The following is a 19,525-nucleotide window of genomic DNA, read 5'->3' on the forward strand; positions in this document are numbered from 1 at the left end:
CCATTGCATATTTTTGGCCCCTTTGTCTAGTATGAGAAAATTGTATTTATTTGGGTTTGTGTCCATGTCCTCTATTCTGTACCATTGATCTACCTGTCTATTTTGGTACCAATACCATCCCATTTTTGTTACTATTGCTTTGTAATAGAGTTGAAGATCTGGTATTGCGATACTCCTTGCTCCTATATAACTATTACCCTTGATCAAACTTTTCCATACCTCCCTTGCCCCTAAGCAGTAAGTTTCTTTCAATGCTATATGCTGATACCCTTAGTTGATGTTCTTTTATATATTTAACTAATAATTACAAGTCAGTTTATTTTAACCATTAAAAGATATTGATCATCTTTAATGATTAAATTTAATATTTAAAATTAATAACAAAAGTATATTAAAAATAAAGATAATTATTAAAATCAGTAAAACTTGGACATTAAAACATGCCGTGATAAAAATATTAATAAACAAGGAGAAATGACAAACCTATTTTTAAGCATTAGCCATTGTTTTAGGCTTAATGCCTATAATCCCAGCGGCTCTGGAGGCTTGAGGCAGTAGGATTGCAAGTTTGAAGCCAGCCTCAGCAAAAGCAATGTGCTAAAGAATTCCGTGGGACCCTGTCCTCTAAATAAAAAAACAAAATAGGGCTGGGAATGTGGCTCAGTGGTCAAGTACCCCTGAGTTCAATCCCTGGTAACTCCCCTTCCCCCAAAAAAGAGCAAATAATATATACTCTTAATTATAACAGAGTTGGGTTTGGGGTAACTTACACTTAAAAATGTAACTCAACAAATTAAAATATAATTATCAAATGATGATAGCTACTATAAAGAAAATAAAGAAAATAAAATATAGGCAAAACCACTGGAATATGATGAGGTGGGGGGTGGATGACGTGGCCTCAGGGAAGACTCTCCAAGATGACAGCATTTGCAACAATTACACAGTGAGAGGGAAATAGCCAAAAAAAAAAAAAAAAAAAAAACAAAAAACAAAAGACCAAACAGTAAATAATTCTGCAGAGGAGGACTGCAGAAGCTCTGAGGCAAGAATTAATTTGCTGTGTTAAGAGATCAGGAAGGCCACTGTATGCAGGCTTTGAGTATAAAAGAGAGAAAGGAAAGAGTAAGGATGCCTAGGAAGAGGTAGATGGGCTACAGGAAGACAGAAGATGGGCCTCTGGAAAATGGTTAGAGTGTCCAAAAAAAAAAAAAACAACAAAAAAAGTGGGAGATATCAAGAAAGATAAAGCAATAATACACTAAACATTAAAAAAATACATCTGTTTGTATAGTAGGTGAAATAATAGGAAAAAGATAAATAAACGTTTATCAGGTTAAAATTCACAGGAGTAAAGGGATATAACAGAAAGTATTGTAAAATAATTAGAAAATATCATTGTACAACTACATGCTATTATATATTTCAAATATGTTGCAATGATGGTTTTCTAAGAAAATTGATTGATGAAAAGCATATTAAAGTATTATTATTATCACTGTAATTTACCATTGTTCTTGATGAGCTAGTCTCTGCCTTTATATGTGAAAAATAATTGATTATGCTGGCCAGTAACAGAAAAATGTGACTGTGTTTGCCACACCATAGTACTAGATTAGAGCTAGTAAAGCATTCAGGGACAGAGACAAAATAATGGAATTTAAATTCCAACTTAACATAGTCACTTTGGACCTGGACAAATTATCTGTCTCAATCTTAGTTTTCTTATTTTTGCAAAGGGTGCTCAGGGGCACTAATGCTATAATATTTCATTGCAAAATCATCACACTTTTTGTCATTTTTTTTTTTTTTTTGCAAAAATGTGGGGTGTGACAATTAAGTGAAACTTTTTTAAAAAAGTGCCAGTATTTTAAAAAAGTCATTTATTACTAAACTGCCTTTGGGGCAAGAATTGGAATGAATGGTATACTAGTAAATATATGTTAATGCAGTGGTGAAGATTATGCAGTGAAATATAGTAATCAAAGACAAAGTTAGTTACTGAAGGTAACCCAGGAGGCAGATACTTGATGGAGAACACACAACCAGTGGTAGGTCACCTGGGTGCACATGGCAGATCTACCACAGTAGCAGGGAACCTTGGGCATCTTGTGACTCAGTTTCACTCTCTGAAAATAAAACTTAATAATAGTATATAGTATAGACCGTGATGATTAAGTCAACATTATAAAGCACTTTAAGTTTTTTCTAAAGAAATAAAAAGAGCAGCCCACCCACCCCCACATCAAGGTTGGATTCCATTGCTGAGCCTGCCTGACACCCTACTGCTAAGGGACACTGCACTTGCCTCTGTGCTGACTCAGCACAACCCTCGCTGGGGCTCCCCAGCTTCTTTGGAGGCTGGTGCGGGCATTTTGAATTATTCCTGAGTGCATGGCCATCATCATTGGAAGGGCAGCTCCCTTCCTGAGACACCTACAGGAGACGGAAGGCCCTTTGACAGGACTCAGGATTCAAGAAGAGAAGGTATTGAGAGACTCAAGACCAACCCAGAGCCCACAGGTGACTCTCCCACTTGGCGAGGCTCCCCAGACGGGGAAGTAGTCCCTGAATGCAGGGAACTTTATGGAGTACAGTGCCCAGAGAGACTCCCTAACTGGAGCCATGAACCCAGACAACAGGGAGCATTATAGAGGAGGGCCACCCAACGAGAGGCTTTGGCACAGAGTGAGGGTCCCAGGCCTAGATGGCAGAACCGAACCGCATGCAGCTTCTCAGAGGAGGGCTGGCCCAGGCGGTAGGTCAGGTCCCTAGGGAACGTCGCAGAGGAGGGCTGCTCAGAGACAGAGTCCCGGCAGGGCAGGATCCCTAGCTCAGTTGTTAGTTCCTGACCCCTGAGAGCTTCACAGAGGAGAGCTGCCTAGCCCAGGCAGTAGTTCTGGAATGAAGGGAACTTCTTGAAGGAAATCTGCCCAGGGAGACTTCCCCACTGGGTGAGTCTTCCCTGCCAGGTAAGGCTTTCCCACCAAGGCAGTAGAACTAGAGATACAGGCCCAGACCAGCCATGCTCCAGCCTGCAGTCTAGTCCCCCTTTGACTGACCATTGGTCAACAAGTGGAGGCGCCTTTGCCCATTAGCAGGAAATATACCCCACCTGAAGGCTACCACCCCTAGAGGGGCAGCCCTTATGGAGCACTGCATTATCAAGTTCCTCCAAGACTTCAGGCTACTGAAGGCTAGGAGGTGAGTTATTAGAAATCTACAGGGACACTATAAGTCAGTGGAGTTTCACTACTCCAGGGGTAGATACCTGAGCAATATGAGAAAACAGGGAAGAAAATGTCCCAAACAAACCTAGATGCTACATCAATAATATCCAATGACAGCATGGCAGAAAATGTCAGAAAGGGAGTTCAGACTGTACATAATTAAAATGATCAGAGAAGCAAACAATGAGATGAAAGAGTAAATGCAGGCTTTGAATGATCACACCAATCAACAGTTAAAAGAGCAAATGCGGGAAGAAAAAGATCATTTCAATAAAGAGGTAGAGATACTGAAAAAACACACAAACAAACAAACAAACAACAAACAGAAATCCTTGAAATGAAGGAAAAATAAACCAAATTGAAAACTCCATAGAAAGCATAACCAATAGGATAGAACACCTGGAACACAGAACCTCAGACATTGAAGAAAAATATTTAATCTTAGAAACAAAGTTGACCAAACAGAGAAGAGGGTAAGAAATCAAGAACAGAATCTACAAGAACTATGGGATATCATGAGAAGGCCAAATTTAAGAATTATTGGGATTGAGGAAAGCACAGAGATACAAACCAAAGGAATGACAATGTATTCAATGAAATAATATCAGAAATTTCCCAAATCTGAAGAATGAAATGGAAAATCAAATACAAAAGGCTTATAGGACTCCAATATAAAATTACAACAGACCTACAACAAGCACATTATAATGAAATAACCTCACCTACAAAATAAAGACAGAATTTAAAGGTTGCAAGAGAAAAAAAATCAAATTATATTCAGGAGGAAACCAATATGGATATCAGCAGATTTTTCAACCCAGACCCTAAAAGCTAGAAGGGCCTGGAACAACATTTTTCAAGCTCTGAAAGAAAACAGATGCCAACCAAGAATCATATACCCAGCAAAACTTACCATCATATTTGACGATGAAATAAAATTCTTCCATGAAAAATAAAAGCTAAAAGAATTTACAAAAAGAAAGAGGGCACTGGAGAACATTCTCAGCAAATATTTCATGAGGAAGAGATGAAAAACAATGATGTAAATCAGCAAGGGAGAAACTACCTAAAGGAATAGCCAAAAAAGGAGAAACCAAGTCGTGTCAAAAAAAACAAAAATGAGCCAAATGACCAGGAATACAAATCATATCTCAATAATAACCCTGAATGTTAATGGCCTGAACTCATCAATCAAAAGACATAGGTTGGAAGATTGGATTAAAAAGAAAGATCCAACAATATGCTGCCTGCAAGAAACTCATCTCATAGAAAGAGACACCCACACACTAAAGGTGAAAGGATGGGAAAAAACATACCATGCACATGGACTCAGCAAAAAAGCCGGAATATCCATCCTCAAATCAGATAATGTGGATCTCAAGCCAAAACTAGTCAGAAGGGATAAAGATACTGCTTAAGGGAAGCATAAATCAGCAAGACATAACAATCATAAATATCTATGCCCCAAAGAGTGGCCCATCCATGTACGTCAAACAAATCCTTCTCAATTCCAGGAATCAAATATACCACAACACAATAATACTAGGTGCTTTTAACATACCTCTCTCCCCACTGGACAGATCTTCCAAACAAAAATTGAACAAAGAAACCATAGATCTCAACAGCACAATCAATAATTTAGACTTAATGGACATATATAGAATATATCATCCATCAAAGAGCAAATACACTTTCTTCTCAGCAGCACATGGATCCTTCTTTAAAATAGACCATATATTATGCCACAAAGCCATTGTTTACAAATATAAGAAGATAGAGATACTACCTTGTATTCTATCAGATTATAATGGATTGAAATTAGAAATATTTGACACAATAAAAACAGAAACTACTCCAACACCTGGAGATTAAATAATATGCTATTGAATGATGAATGGATAACAGAAGACAGCAGGGAGAAATAAAAAAATTCTTAGAGGTAAATAAGAACAAAGATATATCATATAAAAATCTCTGGGACAGTATGAAACCAGTACTTAGAGGAAAATTTATTTCATGGAGCACATTCAATAAAAGAAGAAAAAATCAACAAATAAATGACCTAACTCTACTGCACAAAGCCCTAGAAAAAGAAGAACAGAGCAACACCAAAAGTAGTAGAAGACAGGAAATAGTTAAAATCAGAGCTGAAATCAATGAAATTGAAACAAAAGAACAATAAAAAAAATTGACAAAATAAATAAAATTGAAAACCCTTAGCCACACTAACAAAGAGAAGACGAGAGAAAACTCAAATTACTAAAATTCAGAATGAACAAGGAAATATCACAACAGACATGATTGAAATACAAAACACAATCAGAAACTACTTTGAAAATCTATACTCCAACAAAATAGAAAATCTCGAAGACATCAATAGGTTTCTAGAGGCATATGAATTACCTAAACTGAACCAGGAGGACAAACACAATTTAAATAGATCAATTTCAAGTAATGAAAGAGAAGAAGTCATTAAAAAGCCTACCAATAAAGAAATGTCTGGGATCAGATGCGTTCTCAGCCAAGTTCTACAAAAACATTTAAAGAGGAGCTCATTCAAATACTCCTCAAAGTATTCCATGATAGAAGAGGAGGGAATCCTCTTAAACTCATTCTATGAAGCCAATTCACCCTGATACCTAAACCAGACAGAGACACATCGAGGAAAGAAATTTCAGACCAAATACTTAATGAACATTGATGCAAGATTCTCAACAAAATTTTAGCAAACGCCTACTCTTTTAATGGATTTTAAGTGTACAATAGAGCATTGTTATTTATAGGCACAATGATGTACAGCAGTTCTCTAAAACTTATTCATCCTGCATAAATGAAATTTTATAACCCTTTGGTAGCAACTCTCCCATTCATGCAATACTTGGTAACCAACATTCTCCTCTTGGCTTCTTTGAGTTTCACTGTCAGACACCTCATGTAAGTGGAATCATGTAGTATTTGCCCTTCTGTGACTAGCTTATTTCACTTGCCATAATGTCATCAAAATATTTATGTTATTACATCTTGTAGAATTAATGAACATGGGAATGCCAACATCGCTCAAGAGTCCAATTCTAATTAGTTTGTATAAACATCCAGAAGTAGGATAACTGAATCATATGACAGTTGGTGTTCATTTTTGGAGAAGATGCCATGTTGTTTTCCATAGTAACTGACCATTTTTGCATTCCCACCAGCAGCATAAAGATTTTCCAATTTCTTCACAACCCTGTAAACAATTCTCTTTTGACTTTGAACATCTTTTCATATAATTTTTGGCCATTTGCATGTCTTCTTTAGAGAGAGGTATTTTAAAATACTTTATTAATTGCCACAACCTGCAGGCTAAACCTGAGAAACCGGCGAGGGTCAATGAGGTATTAAGGAACACAGACACACAACACACACACACACACACACACACACACCACACACACACACAGATATTGAGAGAAAGCTGGAATCAGATGTGGAACACTGCACTCTGATGGAGAAACAGTGAGTGAAGAGCTGGCCCAGCAAGTTTTTTTATATAAGGTCTTAAATCAAGAAGTTAAGTACTATAGAGGCATTGTTCTTTGTGTTACTAGAAAGTTACAGGAAACATTCTTGTAGTTATTTCACTGTTTCAATGCTTGGAGTTTCCTGTGGCACCCAGGAAACCCATTGTTCAAAGTCTCTACTAAGCTTGCAGGCTTGAAGGTTATAATACTGGTGAAACATTGTAGTTATCTTGCTATGCTCAGGATCCTCTTTCCCTGGGAGCTGGTGTCTAAAATCTAGCTTAAGAACTGAATGACTTTGTGGCTAGCACAGAACCTCCTTTAAAAAAGAAAAAAAACACAACTTTTATTTAATTTTTGTTCTAATAGTTGTACATGACAGTAGAATGCATTTTCTCTTTAATCAGGGCCTCACCATGCAACTGAGCCATCTCAGTCGGCACTCTTGCACAGAGGATATTCCAAAAGGGCATCGTCCCTGTCACAGAACAGTTTTGAAACCCACAACTCAGTCACTGTAACCAACAATTCATTTTTTAAATCAGGCAGTTGGGAAGTTTGCTATTGTTTTAGGAATTCCTTACATATTTTGGAGAATTACCTCTTAATATATATGTGGTATGCAAATATGTTCTACCATTTTTTAAAAAGAATGTCTTAAATGTGATTTTGTTTCCACTATTTTCATTGTTTTCTCTTCTCTCTTGGGATTATGGATTCCAGGCATCATATCTGTCTCTAAATCACTAGCCATCATATTATCTTCTATATTTCTAATGCTTTTTTCACTTCTTATTTTGGTTGTGAACAACCATTAATGTAAATTATTATATCAGACCTTACCCATTTTTATGTTAAAAATTTTAACTGATACATGAGAACATAAAAATGGTACATATTTATGGGTAAACTAGGGGATGTCTTGATAACCTATAAATTGTGCAATGTTCAAATCAGGATAAACATATTTGACTCTTCAAACATCGTTTCTTCTAGCTTTTGAAATAGAGTATATTATTATATATGCCTCACCCTACCAGAACTTCTTACCTCTAACTATAAACTTAGTACCTATGATCATTTTCCCATTTCTACCCCACTCTCCCCAGCCCCTGGTAAGCACTATTCTACTCTTAGTTTCTATGAGATTAACGTTTTTAGATTCCTGTATTAGTGAAACTATGTAGTACTTTCTTTCTGTGCCGAACTTATTTCATTTAGCATAAGGATCTCTAGTTCCATTCATGGTGTTACAAATGACAGGATTTTATTCTTTTTTTTAAGACTGAGTAGTACTCCCTTTACACATGTACTACATTTTCTTTATGTATTCTTCAGTAGTATGTAGTTTCTACTTCTTGGCTATTGTGGATAGTGCTACCATAAACATGGGAGTGCAGATATATCTTCAACATATTGATTTCTTTTCCTTTGGATATACACCCAGTAGTAGGATTGTTTGATCATGTAGCAATTCTATCTACATTTTGAGGGAACTTCCGTACTATTCTCCATAGTGGCTGTACTAATTCCTATTCCCACAGTATACAAGAGATCACTTTTCTTCACATCCTCACCAGCACTGTTATCTTTAGTCTTTTTTGATAGTGAGTTATTCTTATTGGGATAAGACAATACCCCGTTGTGGTTTTGATTTGCAAATCTCACTGATGATTAGTGATACTTCAATATATCCATTGGCCTATTTGTATATTTCTTTTAAGAAATGCCTGTTTGTATCTATTGCCTTTTTGTAACAAAACTATTTTTGTGTTGTATTTATTTTTCTTTATTGTTTTGTTTTGTTGCTATCAATTTGGGAGTTCCCTATATACCCTCTCATAGGTATAATTTATCAAATATCCTCTCCTGTTCTGCGGGATGTCTCTTTACTCTGATGATTACTTCCTTTTGCTGTGCAGATGTTCATTTTGATGTAGTTCCATTTGCTTATTTTCGTTGGTGTCTCTAAAATATTTCCCAAACCTACGTCATCAAGATTTCCTCATTTCTTTTTAGAGTTTTAAAATTTTGAATTTATGTTTGTCTTTAATTTATTTTGATTGATTTTTGTATCTTTATAAGATAAAGTTTCAATTTCATGCTTTACATGTGAATAACTAGTTTTTTCAGCATCATTATTGAACATACTGTTCATTTCCCATTGTGGGATATAGATAGATAGACAGATTTATTTCTGGGTTGTCTACTCTGTTCCATTGGTCTATGTGTCAGTCCTTTAGGTCAATAGCATAATTATAACATGGATTCATATGATGAGTTCTTTGTCCTCGACAATATATTTTTTAAGTTTTAGAAGGAGTAACTAAGTTGGCTGTGAATTTATGGTAGAATTTGTCAAGGAAATATCTGGTTCTGGGCTTCACTTTGCTATGAGGTTACAGATCTGATCAGATTTTATTTCTTTGATCCTGTCTTGGTAAGTTGTGTATTTCTGGAGATCTATTTGTTTCATCTAGATTGCCTAGTCAGTATATAGTAATTTTTTATAATAAATTCATAATCCCTTTTATTTCTGTGGAATCATTTATAATATATCCTCCATCATCTTTTATTTTATCTGAGTTCTTTTCTTGGTATAGATAAAGTTTGTCAATTGTGCCCAACTAAGTTTTCAAAAACTTAGTTTTGTTGATTTTTTTTACAAAAATTGTCTATTCTTTATTTCTGCTCAACTCTCTATTTTCTTCTTTCTGTTACCTTTGACTTTGGTTTGTTTATCCCCTTCTTGTTTTTTGAAAAATAAAGTTAGGTTGTTTTAGAGCTTTCTCTTTTTTATTGTAGACATTTATCACAATAAATACCCCTCTTACAACTGCTGTTGCACCATTTGTAAGTTTTAGAATACTGTCTTTTTTATTTAGTGTGTCTCAAAATTTCCCTTTTGATTTCTTCCATAACCCTATGATTTCCTGAAGTGTATGTTCAGTTTATATGCATTTGTGAATTTTCTAGTTTTTGTTCTGCTATTAATTTGTAATTTCATTCCATTGTGATTGGAAAGGATAGTATGATTTTAATATTTTCAAATTTGTTGTGTTTTTTTTGTGATCCGATAAGTGATCTATTCTTGGGTTTTTTTTTTTTTTTTTTTTTTTTAACATACTGGAGAAGAATGTATATTCCACTGTTTGAGAGTTCAGTGTTCTCTATCTATCTGTTAGGTCTGTTTAGTCTGTTTAGTGTTGTTTAAGTCTGTTGTTTCATTGTTGATTTTTTTTATGCAGTTGCTCTAATATTGAAGGGAGGTATTAAAATTTCCTACTATTTACTGTAGTACATTTTCTCTGTCTTCAGTATTTCCTGTATAAATTTAGGTGCTCTGATGTCAGTTGCATATGTCTTCATAACTACTACATCCTCCTAGTGGATTGATCCTTTTACATTAAATAATGTCCTTCTTAAACTCTTATGAATGTTTTTGATATAAAAGTCAATCTTTTTCTGATATAAGTAGAGCCACCCTGGCTCTCTTTTGGATACCGTTTGCATGTAATATATTTTTCCATGCCTTTACTTTCAGCCTATAAATGTTCTTAAAAATATAAAGTGACTCTTGTAGACAGCATATATTTGGATATTATTTTTTATTAGTACATTTTAATTATTCAGAATTAAGGGCTTCATTGTGCACATTTGTACATGCACCTAACATACGTGGATTATATCTACCAGCTTGCTACTCTCCCTACCCTTCCTTTCCTTCTTATCCTTAGCTCCTTCTTCTTCTTTAGTTGGATCTTAGTATTATCCATACACTCAGTTACTTTTGTCTTCCAATTTCATTTAATTCATTTTAATTTAAGTATTCATAGGAAAGATTTTTGTCATTTTGTTGCTTGTTTTCTCTCTTTTCCTCTGTTTGTCTTCGTGTGTGTGTGTGTAGTGTTGATGTATTTTACTCTTTTCTCCAATTCTGTTTTTAATATTTTTTAATTGTCAATGGGTTGTTTATTTATTTCACTTATTTATGTGATGCTGAGGATTGAACACAGGCAAGCGCTCTACCACTGAGCCACAATTCCAGCCCCCTTTTCTCTATTTCTTTTGGGTGACTTCTATAAATATCTTCTTTGAGGTTATAATGGGGGGTATTTAAAATATCTGATAACTGTCTATTTTAAGTTGATAACAGCCTAACTTCAATCTCATAGAAATCAGTATATTTTTTGACATTCTATGGACTTCCTGTTTATAATATTATAATTTACATTTGTCCATAACTAATATACTGTGCACACATAAGCATATTTTTAATTTTTATAACACTATATTTTAACTCTTATCATAGAATTAACATTAAATTAACCATCATCATTGGGTAATATGCTATTCTAAACTTTGTACTCTATTGACCTTTACCAAAGAATTGTATTCTCTTCTATGCTATCATATTGCTACTTTGCCTCCTTTTGTTTCAAGTTGAAGAACTCCCTTTAGCATTTTTTGTAGGACAATTCTAGTGGTAATGTGCTCCTTCATCTTTGGTTTTTCTGGAAAGTCTCTCTCTTCTCTCTCTCTCTCTCTCTCTCTCTCTCTCTCTCTCTCGCTCTCTCAACTAGGGATCGAACTCAGGGGCACTGTACCACTGAGCCGCATCCCCAGCCCTATTTTGTATTTTATTTAAAATGAAGTTTCATTAGATATATTACTCCTAATTGGAAGGGGGGGTTTCCTCTCAACATTTTGACTATATCATTCCAGTGCATTCTGACCAGCAAGATTGTTACAAAAAAATTCTGCTGATAGTCTCATGTAGGTTCTCTTGTACATAACAATTTATTTTCTTTTGTTTCTTTTGTATGACTTTAAAAATTTTGAATAGAATGTGTCTTGGTGTGAATTTCTAATTTTGGGTCATTTGGGTCTCTTGAACCTCTGTGTCCATTTCTTTCCCTAGACTTGGGGACTTTTCACTTGGTTGTTCCCTTCTGGTTGTATGGTGCTGTGCCTCAGACCTGAAGGCGTGTGGCACAAGGGTGTTTCTGCTTTTTCCTACCATATTTGGTATGGCTAGATTCATGCTTTCCAAGTGTGCAGACACTGTAGTACTAGTTTCTGGATGAGTCTGGGAACGGATCCATGTGCTCACATGGAATTGGAGCTTCCACATAGTAGAGGAGAATCCAGTACTTCCTATCTTGCAATCTTACTGAGGTTACCAATTTTATTCCATTTTTTAAAAGTAGGTGTCAAATGGGAGCAATAATAAAAGTCCCCAAATAGCTTGGTGGATGAGAGATCTAGGTATAGAGAGAGCAGGGAAAATAATGCCAAAATAGTTCTAAAGGATGCAATTTTAGGTGAAGATGTAGTTACTATACTAGACTTGGTACAGAAATTTTGGGTGCTAGAAACTTGTAATGAATTAAAGCTCAGTTTTCAAGTTCTAGATGAATTTAAACAACTTATTATATCTCTTAGAAATTTAGTTTTCTCAAAAGTGTATGTTTTAAAAGAGTTTTTGTATATAACATAGGTATTTACAAATATAAAATTATTATTTTTACATTTCCAAGATCATTTTTGTTATTTTTGTTTTTGTTGCCCTTGAAAGATAAAAGTCTGTGAAAATTATCTGCTGCCATTGAGATAAGTCATATTTCTTGTGGTATAAGTTACATTAAGTGAAATTGAAAATAAAACCAGGAATCAGAAGTCTGATATTTCTTTAGTTAATTTATAAGAATCACAGTTGGTCTTGAACAACAACAACAAAAAGAACTACTTTTATCCTCAATTCTGAGTTTATGACTCCAGAAATAATTATTTTTAATTAACAGATTTCCATAATTATTGGAAAAGATTATGAAATTTTAAGAAACAAGTTCTGTTCAGTTTCTTAATTATTCCTGAACATTTTGACATTTTACCTGACATACTGTTTCAATTAACTACCACATCCTAATGAAAGAATTAGTCAACATTTTGTCTTCAGTTTTCAATATTACTTGCAAAAAAATGGGCATTTATTAATAACAGTTCTTTAAATTAATTAAATTTATTTGTTCTATTCAGTTTATTCTGTTGGGTATTTGTTTAGTATATAGGGTGATTAAACATGATTATATATGCAAAATGAATCTTAATAATATTTATATATTATTCATATATTATTATTTCAAGTGGAATAAGATTGGTAACATCAGTAAGATGGCAAGATAGGAAGTACTGGACTCTCCTTTACCATGGGGAAGCTCCAATTCCATGTGAGCACATGGATCCATTCCCAGAGTCATTATGTACACATATAATATTTATAAAATGATAGATATCATCATTATTTTTATAGTTTAACAATATTCTGAAAATAAAAAGTGCCCTAGAATTTCTGCTCATTCTATTATGGATCCAAAACACTTTTCCAATTTTTCTACCAGTCTTAATCTCTAATCTTATCTCCTGTGAACTGTGGCAGACCTTAGGACTACCCTGTGTTTTGACAGTAACTGTAAGTTTGGGAATCCCTGAGACAACCCTCATGTTTCATGATTTTTTGAAAAGACTTCCTGAAGATAGCAAAGCCATTTTACTTTGATTATGGTTTCTGACTATGAACATGCACAGATTAAAACCAGCTAAGGGAAGTGGTGCATGTGGCAATGTCAAGGACAGTTCCAAGCACAGAGCTTCCCGTGGTCCTCTTCCAGTGGAGTTGCACGGAGAGCATTTTCTTCTTCTAGTAATGACATAGAATAGCACATATAGAATATAGTCATACAAAAGGTCACCAAGCTTTGGTATCCATGACTTTTATTGGGGCTGTGTCTAACATACATTTCGTTCTCTACATACTACATGATTGACCTAGTCTTTGCTCCTCCCAGAGTTTGAACTGATTCCATGTGACTCAGCCACCCCACCAGAAATCACAGTTTTATCACAAACTAACTATCATGGGTCAAAGACTCCAGGGGAAACAAAGACAATTTTATCCGGAAGGGCTTTTTAAGACCTATGATGTTAATTCTTATAATCAGGCCAAGAACAAAGGCCAGTCCTCCTTTTAGTTGAGGTTAAGTCTTTAGAGATATGTCCCAAGTCCAAGCCATCATCATTTGCTTCGAGATTGCTTCAAAAAAGTTAAAGATCTCCTTGTCTCCCTCTTGTCTTTTTCTTTGGTACAAAGAACAGTAGGTGTTTGTTAAATGCATGACTGGACAACTGGTTCTTATCCAACTATTAGTGTCTGATCATTGAACTGGTTCCTTTCATGCAACATGGCATTTCATGCAGGGATTTGAACCACATCTGACATTCCAGTTATCTTTCAGTGACACTTTTGATTCTGTGGTGTCAAATTATATTTGTCAAAATTGTAAAAGCTGTTCTAGCTTATGAATATTCATATGGGTAGAAATGTTGATATTTCATGTCCACTGAATATTTGAAATCTATACATCTAGTTTAGCAATTAATGCTACTAAGGAGTCCAACCACAAATATGTAGCATCACTACAAAAAAAAGGGTCACAGTGATCGTTTTTCAAATAGAACAGTTTCTTAAAAAATTCTAAGAATTTATTGTTTGGTTCAGCTTTTTTATTTCCTAGGATACTGTCTGCTTAGCTGTAGACACAGACCCTGTTTCTGGCAGTATATTTTAAGTGACATCTTTGATAGCTGCCACAGGGTCACTGAAAACGGAACAGAAGAGTGCCTTATGCTGAAGCTTGGTCCCTAGATGAGGAGCTTCAGAGCAGGCAAGCTTCTCAGCAAATGTCTAGACGTGCAAATGAGAACACAGTCTACTTTTTTGTGACAGTTGCAACACATACCATCTGTCTTTATAAGGTTTTTTTTCTTCATTTACTGTCAATCAATTAGATTCTCCCCACAAATATTATTCATCAGCCATTCTTCACTGGTGTTTAAGTCAACAGGTGAATAGCTCATTCTTAGACTCATAAAAAGAATTTTCAAAGAAATTGTGAGATTGAGACATGATTATCAGAGTGTATTTAATGGCTCAACATTGGTCCTGCAGATTCTAAAACCAAAATCATACCAGTTTGATAATTAAACAGTTGTAGTTTTATGAATCATTAATCTTCAAAAAATCTAAAATATATGGATGGAAGGTGGTTTGTATGTAATTTCATTAACCATTCTTGTTAATGAAAAGAAGTTGAAAGTCCGTAAATAGTTGAGAAATAAGTCAAAATGTACAGTATGTTTTATTAGTAATATTGTTTGAAATCTGTTTTCTTGAAGCTCACAATTCCAGTATTATTCATTTAAAAACTCAAAATTATTCGTCACCCATATTGAATTCAGGCATTATGTTACACTAATGCTTCACAAATCAATAACTTCACTCTTGCTATTTTACTTGCCTTTCAGTCATGTTTTAACAAGCTACAGAATATTGAAAATCGTATTCTCTCATCCCCATGCCGCACATTCCAAATTTTTATCTCCTTTCTACAAACAGACTTATCTTCACAATCTCCTCATTTTTGCAAGTGGTGTCGTTATTGCTTCAGTCTCCTGAGCTTCAATACGAATTTCTCCTTTGCCTTTCATTCCCTCCTCCTCCCTCACAGCTAAGAAGTCTTATTAGACCTTTTCCACGGCATCTTAGGTTTGTCCCTTCCTTTTCAATCTCCTACTGCTCATCGTAGTGAAGACCTAGATTACCTCATAAAACTCCCATATAGGCTTCCCAGCTTATTACTTGAATAGACTAGATGTAACACTGCATTGAGCAGGAATAACATTACTCCTTTGCTCAAACATCCACCATTTAATCTGACCCCATTTATCTTTAGCTATCTAACCTCAACTATTTTAATAAGAACTCACCATTCAAGCTCAATTTGAGATCCCTACTGTCATCCTTTCTCGTCTCTATCCTTTACTGCTACCTCTCTGCTGGGAGCCCAATTACTGGTCCAACTGTTCTGATTTACTTAGCTCTATTCCCATTTGTCCTTGAAAGCTCTGTGCTTTAAGAAACCCCAGTCCCAGGTAAATGGAAACACATTTTCACTCTACCTATTCCACTTATTCAGTCAACAGACTATAAATTAGATCTACTATGTTGCAGGCATCGTAGTAAGTGCTAAGGGTATCAGAGAGAATAAAATATAATCCCTGTCCTCCCATTGTGTAGAGTCTGTAGGTGAAATAGACAATTATAATATGATATAAGTTATAATTCAATAAGTACAAGGAATGTAGCTACTAACCAAACCTGACCATTCAGAGAAGGCTTTTTAGTGAAAAGATGCAGAAGAATGGATAGAAGTCAGGTATAATATAAAAATATTTTTGGACCGAATGACTTCTGATTAAGTCAAGGGAATAGTTTATACTAAGGCTGGAAGTTAGAATTAAGTGTGTATTCAAGAACTTCAGTCATTTTTTTCCTAATGTAGTTTATTTGCAAGTTGGGGGTCAATGAAAGAGTGGTAATAGATGTATTTCAGAAGATGTCAGACTACAAGCCATGATTGGAATTTTGGAATTTACATAGGGACGAATAGCTACTGAGAAGTTGTGAACAGGGAAGCGAAATGATAGATTTACAAAGTCATTTTCACAACCTAGATTAGCAATGGTGAAGCAGCCTGCATAAAACAGGGAGAGGAAAGCACAAATAGGAAGTTAGTACGTAATCATTCACAGTGCTAATCATCCCCAGTGTTCTTCCTCTGCTCTTTTTCCAAGTTTGCCTCTTGAATGAGGTCTGACAAGGTCTCGCTTCCTGAAGTCCCTTCCTCATTCTTCCAGCGCTCACCGATCCCTTGCTTTGGTGGACTGAGTCCATTACCTTTTCATTGAACTGTTTGTTACTCTATAAATTCCTATAAAAATTATTCTATGCTTTTAGACTTGTTAGCTACTGGAAACCACAGATTATCTCTTTCTCATCTGGGGATAAAGAAAATAGTTTTAAAATTAAATTTGTTTCTTGATTAATTCCATTTTTAGTGAAAATTACCAATTATTCAAAAGAAGTGTTTTTCATTTATATATAATGTCAAATATTGCAGTACCTCAGTTTTAACTAGTGAAATTGTTATGAAGAGAAAATCACATTTCCTTAAGAACTGGCTGCTTCATTGTAGCTTCATATTAGCAGATTCTACTCTCTTAGCAGTACTAAGGATAGAAAGGGTAGAAAGTACCTTAAGATTGGAAGCTAATGCCTTTCTTCTCCATTTCTCAAATGTGTACGTGCTTTCTCTTATGGTTCCTCTTTCTACCTTCTAGTCTCATTCTTATCAATGGAATGGAAGGTGAGTAATGGAAAGGGAAGCACTTGTCTGAGTTGGAAAGACTTGTCTCATGGAAACAGATTAGATGGCCTTCACTTGTTTTAACCACTCACTCATTAGCTCTTAGACGCAAGGAAACTAAGTTGAGGTTCATGTGTTTCCTTTTCTTTCTCTAAAGATAATAAGATCTACATAACAGGATTATAATGAGGACCAGAGCTGGGGCTTATAGATGGTACTCCCAGGCATGCTAGTTATAATAGTAATCATTATTATTAATCTGCATTTTCTGATATTTTTGTTGGTGCATTAGAGTTTTACAGAATGGTGGGATTTGTTGATACATATTTGTACATGCACATAATATAACAATATGATTTGGCCATGATCTGTCCCCAGTACATCAGATCGAATTAGGGAAAGTTGAGGATCTAGCTTTCCAAGTTGTATTTACATTCTTATTCAAGGAGGCTATTGATGAACTATATCCAAGATTTCCAGAAAAAGAGCAATGTGGATTTTAATGGGTCCTTAAGCCCTTCTGCCTTCCTCTCTGAGCATTTTATTGCTCTTTTTCTTTACATAAGCTTAGTATTTTCCTATTGCTCTTTGACTAACACACGCTTTCCTCCCCTTTGAGAGTGTGTTATTCTAAGGATAATAAGATCTACATGACATTATTCCTCTTACTTATGTATTCTACCTATTGCTAAATCAGAATTGTCTTTTCCTGGATATTACTGTAAAGCAGTATACTACAGCTAGGAAAGAAATATTTAAGATAAAGAATAAATAGAAACTTCTTCCTCCTTCTGTAAGACAAATACATATTTTGAAAGTGGATGATATACATAAATTGCTAATTGCTACATAAAATTTTAGAGAGATGAGCGTCTTAGATTTTTTAAAATCTCCTCTACATTCACTATTTTCTCTTCTCCTATTTCAATTTATTTATGCCCTCGTTATTGAAGTCTTCCAAATCGTAATTATATCAGTAATGTCTTTCTGCGTTTTGAATTATTTTAAGTTTTCTTCTTGGATCAAGTGCCAAGTTTACTAGGCTTTGGTTATTTTGTTGTTGTTGTTCTTTTACAAGGCAAGTGATTTTTCTCCTTTTTCCCGGATTTATTGTAAAAATTCACCATGGTGGACTACATGTTCATCTTGCCTACGCAAATTCCTCTTGAATTTTCAGAACTTGTTTTTCCATGTCGTTCACAGTTTACTCATCCATCTTCTAATTTATGAGGTGTATTGCTTAGGTTCCGTTTAAATTTTCAAATGGTTAGGAATGTTAAGATGATGCATGCTGTATTGCTGGTGGGGTTGCAAATTAGTGCAGCCACTCTGGAAAGCAGTGTGGAGATTCCTCAGAAAGCTTGGAATGGAACCACCATTTGACCCAGCTATCCCACTCCTTGGCCTATACCCAAAGGACTTAAAATCAGCATACTACAGTGATACAGCCACATCAATGTTCATAGCTGCTCAATTCACAATAGCCAGATTGTGGAACCAACTTAGATGCCCCTCAATTGATGAATGGATAAAGAAACTGTGGCATATATATACAATGAAATATTACTCCGCCATGAGGAATGACAAAATTATGGCATTTGCAGGCAAATGGATGAAATTGGAGGATATCATGCTAAGTGAGATAAGCCAATCTCAAAAAACTAAAGGACAAATGATCTCGCTGATAAGCCAATGAGGACATATCATGGGGGGTAGGAGGGGTTAGCATTAGGGTTAGGGTTAGGTTTAGGGTTAGGGATAAGGAGGGTGGTAAGAATGGAGGAAGGAAGGACTGTATAGACAGAAAAGAGGGGTGGGGAGGGGGGAAGGGAAAAAATAACAGAATGAATCAAACAACATTGCCCTATGTAAATTTATGATTTTTAATTAAAAAAATATTTATATATAAAAAAAAAAAGAAGTCAAGACCAAACTGGTCCCAGAGGTAAATTGTCCAAAGCCAAGCGAAGTTATGCAGCTTCCAGACTCATTTTGGCTACTGTATGTGTGGCATGTTGAGCCCCCTTGCTTCTCCCCTGTCACCCCTACCTTAGCCACTTTAAAGTGATTGCCAAGTGAGGCTTTGCCAAATGATTGCACCAAAAGAGAGATGCAGAGAAACGTGCATCCGTGTGGCAGTTTGTCTGCTGCACCACAAAAGTGATGCTGGGGGAGGTGGTGGAAGTCAGTGACTCAAAGTAGGTTCGGGGATTATCTGCTGTTTTCGATTATCCACATCCCTCATCACCATGGAGAATTGAGAATTGGGTGTATCTGCCTCCCGCTCAACGCTGTTGCTGGCATTAGAGACGTGATTTGTACTTGGAGCAACTGTGGGTAAAGGACTCAAAATGGTCTCTGTGTAAAATTTCCCCAGCACTGAAATGTCATTAAATAGCTCTCTGCACCTGGCAGCTCTTGGTCCCTTTAAAAATAGCTAGAAGATAAACATGTCTAAGAAGAAGAGAACTGACAATTATTGAACATCTTTGTGGTACTCAATACTCATTCTGAGCCAAGGAAACTTCAA

At 35.4% G+C, this 19,525-nt stretch overlaps 1 protein-coding gene across 2 annotated transcripts in view; it reads left to right on the forward strand.

Annotated features, from left to right (window-relative positions):
- The window catches only part of TMEM232 (transmembrane protein 232), a 326,537-nt gene that overhangs the window by 136,356 nt on the left and 170,656 nt on the right, over window positions 1-19,525 (forward strand). The window lies entirely within an intron of this gene.

This window comes from Sciurus vulgaris (genome assembly GCF_902686455.1).
Source record: "Sciurus vulgaris genome assembly, chromosome: 6".
Classification (NCBI taxonomy): Eukaryota; Metazoa; Chordata; class Mammalia; order Rodentia; family Sciuridae; genus Sciurus; species Sciurus vulgaris.